The sequence below is a fragment of the Hemiscyllium ocellatum genome, chromosome 12, assembly GCF_020745735.1.
Source record: "Hemiscyllium ocellatum isolate sHemOce1 chromosome 12, sHemOce1.pat.X.cur, whole genome shotgun sequence".
In the NCBI taxonomy this organism is placed as follows: Eukaryota; Metazoa; Chordata; class Chondrichthyes; order Orectolobiformes; family Hemiscylliidae; genus Hemiscyllium; species Hemiscyllium ocellatum.
This window is the reverse complement of record NC_083412.1, coordinates 12529916-12545173: the sequence shown is the minus strand read 5'-3', so window position 1 is coordinate 12545173 and position 15258 is coordinate 12529916. Positions and strand designations below refer to the sequence as shown.

Sequence of the window (15258 nt, the reverse complement as noted above, 5' to 3'; positions counted from 1 at the left end):
CACTACGGGCAATTTTAGCTTAGCCAATTCACCTGACCCGCACATCTTTGGACTGTGGGAGGAAACCGGAGCACCCGGAGGAAACCCACGCAGACACGGGGAGAACATGCAAACTCCACACAGTCAGTCGCCTGAGTCGGGAATTGAACCCGGGTCTACAGGCGCTGTGAGGCAGCAGTGCTAACCACTGTGCCACCGTGCCGCCCGGTGGCACAGTGGTTAGCACTGAAGCTAAGAAAATTTAAGCTCAGTTGTATCAAAAAGGAAAAGGCTATCAATTTCTGAAGACCAGAAATAGGAAGAAATGTTAAATAAAACCTACAGATTTGACAGAGAAGGGAACTATCTTGTTGGGATTTGAGTATGGTAGTGATAGTGACAGAAATGGATGGGATATTATTTTGCTGTGTGTTCTGACATCTTTTAAGTTGTGTTAAATAAGTAGCTGCATTTATTTTATCTTCAACTCTGTTGAGTAATGAACTTGTGTTTTATTCTCAAAATCAAAAATGCTGCATTGCGTGCTTATGTTTTGCTGAAAAAGCAACACATCAAATTTTTAAAAAAACATGATCTATCAAGCCAGATTTCTGTCTAGGCTCTGATTTGTCCAGTCATAGCATCAACTGGGAACATAACAGTATCCAGGTGCTGTCTGAGAAATAAGGAACAGAAGGGGCATGATACAAGCTGGGACAATCCCTTAAAATGCAGGACAGCCGGTCCCTCTGGAAAGAAAGCAAGGCTCCAGAAATGGTGCAGCCCTGTCACTTGAACTCTGCCTAGAATGATGAACCATCAAGAAGAAAAATTTTCAAATTGAATCAATTTTTATTAGCAGAAGTCTAATCATGTGCTGATATTTTATAAGTGTTTAAAATTGTGAAAGAATGGGACATCATAAAAGTAGCAGATTGTCTTCAGTATTTGAAAGGCCTAGACTGAGAGTCACTGATGCACGATTGAAGGTAAGAGTGAAGTATTAGCGCAGAGAGGTGAAACTTTGCAAGGCTGTGGAGCAAATTCCAGGGTTCGCATTTGAGATAGAAACTGTGTCAACATTCAAGGTTAGATTGTTGGGGTGGCTGAAAGGCAAGGGAATGATGGATTGTGGGTACAGGCTATGTCAACGTGATCAGGACTATTTGCTCAATTGGATGATACACAAAGGCACAGACTGATTAGTTTGTGTGTTGTGTGTTATAGGCCACGTTCAACGCAGCCTGAGCAATTACAGTCAGAGATTAGGAAATTAATTCAAGAACAGTTAGGAACACTTCCCCCTCTCTTACTTCTCTCTCGATCTCCTCCTCCAGTGGGCGGCATGTTGGCTGAGTGGTTACTGATTCTGGCCTTGGGCAACTGTCTTTGTGGAGTTTGCATGCCTCTCCCCATATCTGCATGCGTTTTCATTGGGTGCTCTAGTTTCTTCCCATAGTCCGAAGTTGTTCAAATTAGGTGAATTGGCCATGCTAAATTGCTCACAGTGTCCAGGAATGTGCAGGGTAAGTGGGTTAGCCATGAGAAATGCAAGGTTACAGGGATAGGGTAGGGGGTGGGTCTGAGTCGGATGCTCTTTGGAGGGTCGGTATGGACTTGGTGGGCTGAATGGCCTGCTTCCACACTATAGGGATTCAATGAATCTGATGTCTCCACCATTACAGATGCCAATCTAAGTCGATTTGCTCCACGTGATATCAAGAAATAGTTGGAGACATTGGATATCACAATGGCTATGGGCCCTGAAACATTCTGGCAACGGTACTGGAAACATCTGCTTCCGAATTTGCTACTCCTCTAGCCAAGCTGTTCCAAAACAGCTACAATGCTGACATCTACCCGACAATGTGGAAAAATACCAAGGTATGTCCTGCATACAAAAATTAGGAAAAATCCAGGGAAGACAATTACACTCTCATCAGTCTACTCTCAAAGATCAGCAAACTGATGGAAAGGATCATTGACAGAGCTATTAAGTGACAGTTTCTCAATGAGTTTGTGGTTCACCAGCGACATCCTGATTCTGAACTCATCACAGTTTTTGGTCCAAACAAAGTACAAAAAGCTGAATTCTAATGGTGAGGTGACACCCCCTTCTTGCAGCATTTGACTGAGTGTGGTGTCAAGGACCCCTCGGAAAACTCGGATCAATGGGATTGAGGGAAAATCTGTCCCCGGTGTGAGTCACAACACAAAGGAACATGGCTGTGGTTACTGGAAGTGTAAACCCTTGAGAGACACAAGGAATACCTTCAGCAACACTGAGCTTAAGATATGTTAACTGTACTTCCCCCAACATCCACTTACACGCCATATTTGCACAGACCATGCAAGATACTGAGACTGGCACTGAGAGAATACTGCCACTGAAGATGGGACGGGCTACCAAATCTGTACCTTTCAAACTAAATGGCAGCGCTGTCAAAAGCAGCGCATCAAAAATAAATCCTCTTTGGTTGTCAGTACAAAAAAATCTTGACAGTGAAGCTATAAAGATCCTTCCACCCAGATATCCTGTAGATAGAGTGTACAATTCTCTTTACTAACACCCTAGCAGGAGCCTGTAACCCATTGCAAAGAGCTGCTGTTTTACCCAGTGTCATTAAATTAGTGATAAAGTAATACTGTCTGTAATCCAGCTAAAGACACTGAATGAAATCAAACAGACAAGTTCAAGGCTGTGGATGAGTGTGTTCTTCTCTTACTGTGGTTTTTGGAGTGACATTATAATTTAATTGATTGGGTTACTGTTGTCACATGGAGTCATGCAGCACGGCAATAGACCCTTTGGGCCAACCAGTTCATGCCGAACATAATTCCAAATTAAACTAGTCCCACCTTCCTGCTCCTGGCCTACACGCTCTAAACCTTCCCATTCGTGTACTCATCTAAACGTCTTTTAAATGTAACTGTGCCCACATCTACCACGTCCTCAGGAAGTTCATTCCACACGCAAACCACCCTTTGTGCAAAACAATTGCCCCTCACATCTGTTTTAAATCTCTCTCCTCTGACCTTAAAAATATGACACCTTTTCTTGAATTCCTCCATTCTAGGGAAGAGACATCTACCATTAACTTAACCTATACCCCTCATGATTTTATAAACCTCTGTAAGGTCACCTCTCAGCCTCCTACACTCCAGTGAAAAAGGTCCTAGTCTTTCTTTCAAACTTAAACCTTCCATACCTGGTGACATCCTGGTAAATCTCTTCTGAACTCTCTTTAGGTTAATAATATACTTCCTACAACTGGGTCACCAGAAATGGACACAGCACTTCAGAAGAAGTTAAAAATCACACAACGAGCTTATTTGGAAGCACTAGCTTTCAGAGCACTGCTCCTTCATCAGGTGGCTGTAGAGTATAAAATCATAAGACACAGAATTTATAGCAAAAGATTACAGTGTAATGCAACTGAAATGGACAAACCAGGATTGGTAAGTCTTGCATCTTTTAGAATGGGTCGCAGGTTTCGGTTGCAGCCCCAGGAATCCTGATGAAGGGCTCTTGCCCGAAACATTGATTCTCCTGCTCCTCGGATGCTGCCTGACTTGCTGTGCTTTTCCAGCACCACATTGTCAACTCTAATCTCCAGCATCTGCAGTCCTCACTTTCGCCATGAAAATTCTAGAACTTCTTTAAAGTCACCTTCTTGAGACAACTTAAGGTTTTATAACAAAAGTTGACAGCTCAGTTCAGACAATGCATTGAAGGTGTGAGGTTAGAGTCTGTCTGTATCCCAATCTTGAGTCAGGCTGGTTCTATTTCCAAAATGGAATTTACAAAATAATACATGTATTGCCAGCCTGCATTGACTACCTGCAGATTGTGCATTTTTTGAGCAAAATAGAATGTATCTGCAAATGTAGTTCTGCAAATACAAATTCACCCCATAGACTTATAAGTGTGTGTGCCTACATGAGAGAGAGAGAGAGAGAGTGTGCGCATGTGAGTGTGAGTGCACGTGAGAGAGTGTGTGTTTGTATGTGTGAAAGCTTCGTAAAGTGTGTGTGGGTGTGATGGAGTATAAGCCTGTGAGAGAGTATGTGCGTGCGTGTGAGTGTGGGGGGTGTCTGTATGTGTGTGTACGAGAGAGAGCATGTGTATGACAGAGGGTCTGCGTGAGTATGTGTGTACGTGTGCTTGTGAGAGAGTGTATAGTGTAGTGGGGTCACCTGTAGTGTGACATGAATCCAAGATGGTTAGGCCATCCTCAATACTGAACTTGGCTATCAGCCTCTGCTTGGCCACTTTGCATTGTTGCCTGTTCCGAAGTCTGTCTTGGAGGATAGTCACCAGAAGATCAGTGGTCAAATGTCTTGGACTGCTGAAGTATTCACTGACTGGGATGGAACACCCCTGTCTGTTGATTATTGTGCGGTGTCCATTCATCCATTGTCATAGCGTCTGCTTGGTCTCGCCAATGTACATGCCTCAGGGCATCTTTGCCTACAGATAGGCAACATTGGCTAAGTCACATGAGTACCTGTCACGTACACAGTGGGTGGTGTCCTCACAGGTAATGGTGATACTCCAGAAGAGGCCCCACTAATGTTCTGTAAAACCTCAATTTGACTCCCCAGCTCCTCTACTCAAAGGACCGAGCAATGAAATCAAGCGTGCTAAATGCCTTTTAACCACCCTGTCTGTTGTGGTTCTGTTCGCCGAGCTGGGAGTTTGTGTTGCAAACGTTTCGTCCCCTGTCTAGGTGACATCCTCAGTGCTTGGGAGCCTCCTGTGAAGCCAAGCTACAAATCTTCTCCCAAACTTTGAACACCTACGGGCGGGAGACGCTAAGACAAACCACCCTGTCTATATGTGACGCAAACTTCAAAGAATTATGTACCTGAACTCCTAAGTCTCTCTGTTCTACAACACTACCCAAGGCCCTACCATTAATTATACAAGTGCTGCTCCTGTTAGTTTTACCAAAATGCATGTACTGAGATGCAACAAAAAGTGTTGGTTTGCGTGCTATACGGGTAAGTCATACCGTACAAAGTGCATTGGGGTAGCGCAGCATTGTGATCTAATTTTCTAAAATTCGATGGGGAGTTTGATGGTTGTATAGCAATGATTGAGGGTGTTTGGACATTTGGTGGGACAGGAGATGTATTGATGGTATTTTGGTATTCTAGATGCTCAGGTTCCTGGTTAGAAACTGGGTTCTATCTGTGGCTTGGCTTCCTGGAAAACCTTTAGAGGATGGCAGCATAGTGGTTAGGTCACTGTCACAATGATTGAGAGGCCCAGGCTAATCCAGAGAGAAGAGTTCAAATCCCACCAAGGCTACCTGGGAGAGTTTAACTCAATTAAGTAATAGAATAAACTCGTATTAAACATTAGCCTCATTATAAAACTACCAGATTGATTCGAAAACCATCTGGTTTTCCTCTAGTTCCCCTCATGTCCTTCAGGGAGGGAAATCTTCTGTCCAAGCCTAGTCTGGTCTTTGTGGGACTTCAGAGACAGGGCAATATGGCTGACTCTGAGTTACACTGCAAAATGGCGCAGAAAACCACTCAGCTAGGTAGCTCACTACCACGTGGTGAAGGTCAATTATAAACGTGGGCAATAGATACTGTGTTCACCCTGAATGAATAAGCCTGAGGAGCGCAAGTACCCAAAGCACTTTTTCAGTGATTCAGGGTTGCTTTGCTCACAGTGCCAGGGACCTGGGTTCGCTTCCACTCTTGAGCGACTGTCTGTGTGGGTTTTGCACATTCTCCTGGCACCTGTATGGGTTTATTCTGGGTGCTCTAGTTTCCTCTTACAGTTTAACGTTGTGCAGATTAGGTGGATTGTCCATGTTAAATTACCCATAGTACCCAGGGATGTGTGGGTTAGGTGGATTATTCGTGGGAAATGTAGGGTTACAGGAAATAAGGCTGGGGAAGCGGGGGGGGGGGGGGGGGGGGGGGGGGGGGGTGGGGGAGCAGGGGGATGGTTCTGGGTGGGATGCTCTTTGGCGGGCTGCATTGGACTCAATAGGCCGTATGGCCTGCTTCCCCACTGTTGGGATTCTATGAAAAGGTTCTAGGAGAAAGTGAGGACTGCAGATGCTGGAGATCAGAGCTGAAAATGTGTTGCTGGAAAAGCGCAGCAGGTCAGGCAGCATCCAAGGAGAAGGAAAATCGACGTTTCAGGCATGAACCCTTCTTCAGGAATTTTTTGCGGGATTAGTCGGTTCCGTAGGCAGGTGCTGAGGAAGGAGATGTGGCTGTGGTAGCGAGTCTGTTTGAGAACGTGGCTGAAGAGCTTCTGAGGAGATAACCTGGGGGGTGCAGCGAGAGAGGGACTCACTGAAATCCTTGTAGAGGGAGGAAGAGAGCTTCTTCAAGGAAGGCATCCTTGCAAGATTCCTGAAGAAGGGCTCATGCCCAAAATGTCGATTCTCCTGCTCCTTGGATGCTGCCTGACCTGCTGCGCTTTTCCAGCAACACATTTTCAGCTCTTCTATGAAAAGGTGACTGTTTTTGGAAAGAGGGCAGAGGAATCAAATTCAAATCTCTGAACAGGGCGGGGTTCCAACACTGCTCACAACTTACAGTAGGTTGGTTAACACAACACTGCTGTTATACTGAACTAAGTGTTGTCAAACTAAGTGGTAACTTCTGTACTCTGCATTTAATGTTACAGTGCAGGTGAACCACCTGTAAAATATGCTGTGGTTTTAATCAATCTGGAACAATGACATGCAAGATCAAACTAGAAGCTACAAAAAAAAACACTGGCTCTGTTTTGTGGGATCATTCTTCACACATGATAGAAATTTGGCAATAGTTTGACTGGCCTGAGGAAAGCTGCCTGGTTCATAGCCTAAACCTTCACACAGTGACTGCAGTAACTCAACAATTTGGTTTATTTAATGCTCTTTGTTGCCCTTTTCTCTAGCCCCTCCAGATTAATTCTGGACCAACAATCTGTCCCAGTCCAAATATGTCAAGACAACAGTTGAGAAAACACAACAATGTCTCCACTTCCTCAGGTGGCTAAGGAAATTCAGCATGTCCTAACAATTTTCATACATGCACCATTAGGATGCTTTCTCAGTGTGGTATGGCAACTGCTCTTGCCAAGATCGCAAGAAACATAGCGGGTTGTGAACATAGCCCAGTCCATCACACAAACCAGCCTTCCATCCATACTTCCCTGTGCCTTGGGAAAGAAGCCAGCATAATCAAAGACCCCTTCCACCCCAGTTATACTCTCTTCCACTCTCTCCCATCAAATAGATTCAAGAACAGCTTTTTACCCACTGTTATCAAACTTTTGAATGGATCTCTCAAACATTAACTCTGATCTCTGTCTGTCTCTGCACCTTCTGAACAGCTGGAACACTGTATTCTGATAACCCTGATGCACCTTGTACGGTGCGAGCTGCCTGTGTAGTGTGGAAAACAATACTTTTCACTGTATCTCGGTACATATAAAAACAATCAATTACTCAATCAATAATTGAAGCACCACTTTGAGATTTATTGTGAGTCATTAACACAGTTACTCTGCTGTCAGCCAAAATCTGTTCTATACTGTTCAATGTCCCAACCCATCAGATTCTAGTGCATGATTTTCTAAATCATCCATGCCCTACCAACCCAGTCCCCAGGAGCCTCATCTTCCCTCCACAAGAACTCATCCCTTCATCGCCAATCTACTTCTCCCCAGCCAATGCCCCCCCCCCACAAGACTGACCCAATCACTCCCCCTTGTCACTGACCCAGTCCTACTGTGTTGAGCCAGCAAACACCACTAGTCAATGAAAGCAAAAGATGCTGAATATTTGAAATAGAAACAAAAGTCTGCTGGAGAAATTCAGCTGGTCTGGCAGCCATTGGAGAGAGACAGGGTTAAGGTTTTGAGCCCAATGACTTTTCCTATAGATTCAGAGTGCAGCAAAGGGCGTTTAGCCCATCAAGTCAGAACCAACATAACTACCACAAAAATTGTGCTAATCCCGATTTTCTGCCCTTGTTCCATATCCTTGAACTTCTCATCCAAATATTTTTGAAGATTGTAAGGTTTCCAGCCTCCATTACATTCCCAGGCAGTGCATTCCAAATTCCGACCACCTGCTGAATGGAAAGGTTTTTTTCCCCAAACTCCTTGTGAATCTCCTGCCTGTTATCCTAAAACTATGCCCCCTTGTGATTGACCTCTCAATCAGCTGCTCTCTATTCACCCTGACTATACCCCCTCATAAACTTATACACCTCAATCATGTCCCCTGTCAGTCTTCTCTGCTCTAAAGAAAACAATCCAAGCCTATCCAGTCTCTCCTTATAGCTCAATTTCTCCAACCCATGCAACATCCTGGTGAACCTCCTCTGTACCCCCTCCAGTGCGATTACATCCTTCCTGTATCACATCCTTCCATCCTTCTTCTGACTCTCCATTGTCAAGCCAGCCCAGCAGAAAGCCACCTCCCTTTCTCTGATGGGCTAAGGGTCCACACATCCACTGCAGACATCCAGCTCGATAGCTCCACCATCTGCCTTGACCCATCAACTGCATCTACTGCTAGACAGCTGACCTGATATACTATTTTGAATGAATGGCAATTTCCTCCAATTAAACATTTGGAAAATCAAACCCATTACCTTAAATTCCCTGCCACCAAATTTGTAAAGTTGGAATCATAGTCAACATCGGGCTCAGTTAATTCAGATCTAGGATCTTGTCTGCCGTTAAAACAGCCTAATCCAAACACTATTCCGCCTCAGAAGTTTACAGCCCAAAGGCCTTAACATAGAGTTCACCAGCTTCAAAATCTCCCCACTCCAACCTCATCCCATGTCCAGCCTTCCATCTCTTCTCTGCCTCCTTGACTGGACCTAACCTGTCCATCTTCCTCCTCACCTATCCGTTCCAGCCTTCCTACTGACCAATCACAGTAACCCCTTATCTGCATCCACCCACCACCATCCCACCCACACCCCTCCTCCCTCTACTCATTTCTGAGCTCCCTTCCCCCTCCCCAGTACTGATGAAGGGCCCCGACTCGAAATGTTGACTTCCCCGCTCTTCTGATGCTGCCTGACCTGCTGTGCCTTTCCAGCTCCACATTTTTATCAAATTCAAACACTGTCACATTACATAAGTGGTGTTACCTTTAGATTTAGATTAGATTTAATCCTTATTGTCACATGTACTCAAGTACAAAAGTACAGTGAAGAGTTTTCAATGTCACCACACACGGCACCATCTTAAGTACAAATACCCAGGTTCAAAAACTTAGGAACAAGGTACAAAGAAATAAGGAACAAAGTTAAAAGTCAGCCTTAATATAGTGTAAAAAAAGTAAAGAAATAAAGTTAAAGTTAAACATTACAGTCCTTCTTATGATTTGGAGATGCCGGTGTTGGACTGGGGTGTACAAAGTTAATAATCACACAACACCAGGTTATAGTCCAACAGTCTTTCTTAGTGTTAAGTCAAAAAGTAAAGAAATGGAACTAAACGTTCAACCATTGCAGGCTTTCTGAAGTGCTTTGCCATGATGAGAATGCACTTCCTATGAGGGCTTGATCTCCTCTGCTTTGGTACGCTTTCATCTGCACCGGCTCAATCTCCCCTGCTCTTGTCATCGCTGCAGACGACTGGGGACTGCCAATGTCATGTTGGACCCGCTCGTGGGATCTCAGACCCGATCCAGGTGTTGTTCCCGCTAGGCCTCAGTCTCACCTTCAGTCCAGGCATCAGGAACTCACCAAGAATCCCGGGTCAAGCCCCCAGCTGCTGCCACCAAACAACCACCAGACAACCACCAAATTCAACAAGCCTGATACTGCTAGCACCATAGAATATATGGCACAGAAACAGGTCATTTATTCGACCAATCCATGCTACAGCTTGTACTGCACTAGTGTCTCCCATCATCTATAATGATTGCCATCTATTCCCTTCTCCTTCATGCACTTGTCTAATCTCCTGTCAAACGCATCTGTACTATCCACACGAACAGCTGCTCTCTCTTACCCACAAATCTTGGAGCCATTAAGTCTATTCACTGTTGTTCCCTGGTGTGAGAACCTCACACTTTGCTTATAGAAAGTCAGGCTTAATGTTGGTCAGAATTTGGAATAATCGCTTGACCCCCTTTTTTAAAGTCGAGAGTGTGGTGCTGGAAAAGCACAGCAGCTCAGGCAGCATCTGAGGAGCAGGAAAATCAACGTTTCAGGCAAAAGCCCTTCATCAGGAATTCCTAATGAAGGGCTTTTGCCCAAATTCAATATTCCTCTTCTTAGGGTGCTGCCTACTCTCGATTCTAATCTCCAGCATCTGCAGTCCTCATTTTCACTCCTTTTTAAAAACCTAAATTTAAAGTCATGGTCCAAATTATAACATCTCTTTAAATCTTAACATTAATAAAGCTTTTTCTACTGTTGAATGCATCAAAATCCCTCATAATTCTAACTTCTCTATAAATATCTTCAGAACTTTCTGCCAGGGGAGGTTGTGGAGGCAGGTATAATTCCAACCTTTAAAAGGCATCTGGAAAGGTGTATAACTAGGAAGAGTTTAAAGGGATAGGCCCATTTTCTGGAAAATGGGACCGAGTCAGATTGGGATGTTTGATTGGCATGGATGAGTTGGACTGAAGGGTCTGTTTCTGTGCTGTATGACTCTATGACTCTATTCAACCTCTTCAATCACTTCCTGTGGTTGTAAGTTCCAGATTCTCAACCATCTTTGGGTAACTGAGTTTCTCCTGGATTCCCTGTTGGATTTCTTGATGACTTTTATGATGGCTCAGTGGTTAGCACTGCTGCCTTACAGCACCAGGGACCCAGGCTTGATTCCACCTTGAGTGACTGAATGTGTAGAGTTTGCACATTCTCCCTGTGTCTGCGGGGATTTCTTCTGGGTGCTCCAGTTTCCTCTAGCAATGCAAAGATGCGCAGGCTAAGTGGATTGGCCACTCTAAATTGCCCATTGAGTCTAGGGATGTGCAGGCCAGGGGGATTAGCTGTCAGAATTGCAGGATTATGGGCATGGGGGGTGGGGTGCGGAGGGTGGAATGGTCTTTGAAGGGTTGCTGTAGACTCAAAGGGCCAAATACTGCTTCCATGTTGCAGGGATATTATGATTCTCTGGCTATCTTCTAATGAGGGTCTCCAACATCTTCCATTGCTGCCCTTGCCTTAGCTCTTTGTGTTACCAGTGATCACAATGTACCCAGTGGTTGCCTCCACTGGAAAATTCTACCCTCATCTCATTCCCAGTCCAGCTCACACAGCAATGCCAATCATACAACATCTTGAAGCTGTGAGAAGGATAGTGTCAAATTTTGAAAGGACATAAACAAGTAGGTTGAATAAGTGGCCAAGTGACAGCTTAATTTCAATGTGGAGAACTATAAGGTGATTCATTGTTGTAGGGTGAAAGTGCAGAGACAATATAGAATCATAAAATCCCTATAGTGTAAAAGCAGACCATTTGATTCTTTGAGTCCTTGACCCACTGAACAGCATCCTACCCAGACCTACCCCTTACCCTTTACCTGTAACCTCGCATTTCCCATAGCTAGTCCAACTAGCCTGCACATCCCTGGACACTAATGGGCAATTTAGCACGGCCAATCCACCTAACCTGCACATCTTTGGTCTCTGGGAGGAAACCAGAGCACCCAGAGGAAACCCACACAGACATGGGGAGAATGTGCAAACTTCACACAGTCACCCAAGGGTGGAATCAAACCTGGGTTCCTGGTGCTGTGAAACAGCAGTGCTAACAACTGAGCCATTGTATAAAGTAAAGGGCTGGCAGATCAGAAGGGGCAGGGTGTATACTCTTTCAAATAATTTAACAATAAAAAAAATCAGTAAACTATTCAATGCAAAAAGGACAGGAGTACAGAGGAACCTCGATTATCCAAACAACACGAGCGGGGAATGTTTTGTTGGATCATCAAACGTTTGGATAATCGAGTGCCAGATAACACAGTTTAGTCAACAAACGGGACCTTGTTATCTTGCAGGTTAATCCAAAATTCGGATAATTGAATGCCGGATAATCGAGGTATCTCTGTACAGAAATGAAACGAGAGCACGGTTAACAAAGTATACAGTATCCTGGGCTTTATTAAGTGGACATCGATTACAACATCATGAAATTCATACCAGCTTCTCTACGACAACTAGAGATAGTCAATAAATGATGGCACAGCCAGCCATGTCTACATCTCATGAATGAATGGAGCAACTTGAATTCAACTTCAATAAGATACTAGTTTGTCCTCAGGTGAAGTATCATGACTCCACACCCTCCAAGATGCTTTGAAGCTTCAGGAACTTCAGTATAAAGATAGGTCGGAAATGTTAGGACTCTTTTCCTTGGACGACAGGAAACTTGATTGACATATTCAAAATTACTGGACAGAAACAATTCCCATTTGTGTCTGAGACTTTGAGGCAGAATCACTTGAATGGTTAGGGTTTAGAATGTCCTGTCTGAGAGTGTTGGGGGGAGTATGGGGGTTGGTGTAGGTTTAATCGAGGCTTTCAAAAAGGAATTAGATTATTATCCAGTAAGAAGCAGAGTGTGGAGTTATAAGGAGTATATTGCTGATTCACTGATCTGGTGATTGATGGGTGTAGATCGCGTTCCACTTGAACAACACCCCAAATGTCACCATGGCCCTGCTCTCTCCAGGATCTCATTGACCTTGGCACTGCAGCCTCTCTGGTACTGCCATTCCTGAGAGGAGCTGGTCTGGGCTGAGGTTCCGGAAGTAGACTCCCGTCGCACGGCCTGCCGGGACATGTAGTTTCTGAGAACATTTCCCAGCGTGCTCCGGGCTTCTCGAGCTGTGCGCATACTCCTGAGGTAAGGAGCAGGGGGAGGGGGTCTTGGGGCCCTGTTGTGAAGGTGTTGACAGGGTGTCGGGTTTGAGTGTGTGCTGTATACAGTATTTGTTGACGCAGAGTCTCATTGTGTACACAAACAGTCACTATGATGAACTGCTGGTGCTTCTGTTCCCGACCTTCCCCCTAAAGTCACCCCCTGATGTTCCTTACCTCCTTCCCCTAAAGTCACCCCCTGATGTTCCTTCCCCCTAAAGTCACCCCCTGATGTTCCTTACCTCCTTCCCCTAAAGTCACCCCCTGATGTTCCTTCCCCCTAAAGTCACCCCCTGATGTTCCTTACCTCCTTCCCCTAAAGTTACCCTCTGATGTTCCTTACCTCCTTCCCCTAAAGTTACCCTCTGACGTTCCTTCCCCCTAAAGTTACCCCCTGATGATCCTTACCTCCTTCCCCCTAAAGTCACCCCCTGATGTTCCTTCCCCCTAAAGTCACCCCCTGATGTTCCTTACCTCCTTCCCCTAAAGTTACCCTCTGATGTTCCTTACCTCCTTCCCCTAAAGTCACCCCCTGATGTTCCTTCCCCCTAAAGTTACCCTCTGACGTTCCTTCCCCCTAAAGTTACCCCCTGATGATCCTTACCTCCTTCCCCCTAAAGTTACCCCCTGATGTTCTATCCTTCCTTCCCCCTAAAGTTACCCTGAAATTCTGTCCCTCCTTCCCCCTAAAGTTACCTCCAGTATTCCCTCTCTTTCACCATAGAATTACCTCCTTGGGATATGCACTGAACACATGATAAATTCAAGTTTTGCTCTCCCTCTCTATTATCTCTCATTAGGAAAACAACATTGGGAGTGTCAATCTGTAGTTGACTAATTGCACATGTAACTCCCTAAAAGCTCCTCATCCTGCTTTCACGTCAGTTAAAATCCAACACACTTGGTTAAGATAAAAACTGCCCATTTCTTAATACGTCTTGAGAACTCATTTTAAAGGTAGATCTTTAGGAATGGTCTTTAGGACATTTTTATTGACCATTAGTGGCCCTCCTTAAACTGCAGCAATTATCAGGACCTCCACAAAACTACATGTTATAGCAATTCCCAGAGTCAATGTGACACAACACCTACAAAATTTTATACTTTGGATAGTTTAATGGATCACAAAGCAGTTAAAAGATGTTAATAGTCAGGATGAAAAATTAACATGTTTTTCTGGTAAATTGCCAGTCTGATTTCAATTCATTATTTCTGTTCAGTTATGGTCAGATGAAAAATGAAGGACTTGCTAAAGTTCAGTAATTTTATGATTGAAATAATAGTTGTGCTGCATTTCAGTATTTAAAAAAAACACTTTCAATACTGGTATAATCCAGGTATTGGCAGAGTTTATTAGCAGAAAGGGATGGATCGATTTTATACAGAAAAATCTTCAGTACGTTAAAATGTATAGCTTTGTGTGCATTTTCACCTGCCTTATGCGTGGTACATTTTTGTTAAACATACTTGCCTTGATTATTGAAAAGAAAAATAAAATTTTTGACTCCTTGCTAAGGAAGGATATACCCACCATTAAAAAATAGCAATAGAAGTTCACAAAATCTCTTCCACGTTAAGAATGCCCAGTGAGGAGGTTTTGAAGAGAGTGGACCTGTATTTTCTGGAGTTGAGAAGAATGAGGAATTATCTCGTTGAAGAGTACAAAATGTTTGTAGGACTCGTAGGGTAAAGGCACAAAGGATGCTTCCCCGGCTTTGTGGTCTAGAACCAGATATATTGTCTCACAATAAGGCACAGGCCATTTTGGACTGAGGTGAGGAATTTCTTCATCCAGAGGAAGGTGAATCTTGGGAATTTGTGGAGGTTCATTTATTGAATGTACTCAAAACTGAGGTCAGTAGATATTAAGGGATATGGGTAAAAAGTTGAGGTGGGTCAGCCATGATCTATTTGGATGGTGGAACAGACTCAGGGAGCAAATGGCCAAACTATATTTATCTGGTCCCATGTCGATAGTTACTGTGTGAAACATACTTTCATTAGTGACTGCATTAAAGATCATAAGACAGTGGAGAAAAGAACAATAATTCTCCACTTAAGTGCTGACTTTTCGGGACTTGCACATTTGATACAGAGGTGGGCAGGTGTTCCTTCTCTCAGATGGTGGTGAATCGGTGGATTTCTTTACCACCGAGGGCTGTTAAGGTTGACTCATTAAGTACATTTAAAGCTGAGAGATTTTTAATCAGTAAAGGAATCCAGGGAAATGACAGGAAAGCGGAGCTGAGGATGATCAAATCAGCCGTGATCTCATTGAGTGGCAGAGCAGACTTAATGGGCGAAAGGCTTATTTTTACTCCAATCCCTGAAGATTTTTATAACTGTCCCTTCTGATTACTGATACTCTGGAAATGGAAACTTTTTCTTCTTGAATATCAACCCCCTTCCTTATTG

General features: G+C 44.1%; 1 protein-coding gene across 2 annotated transcripts in view; it reads left to right on the top strand.

Annotated features, from left to right (window-relative positions):
* The first annotated feature begins 12793 nt into the window (after positions 1-12793).
* The window catches only part of mtrf1 (mitochondrial translational release factor 1), a 29144-nt gene continuing 26679 nt past the window's right edge, over positions 12794-15258 (top strand). Inside the window, exon 1 of one of the 2 annotated variants that reach the window (XM_060832893.1) lies at positions 12794-12829. The gene's annotated coding sequence lies outside the window, so the exon portion shown is untranslated. The remainder of the gene's footprint in view (positions 12830-15258) is intronic. The other variant, XM_060832895.1, reaches the window with a different exon arrangement.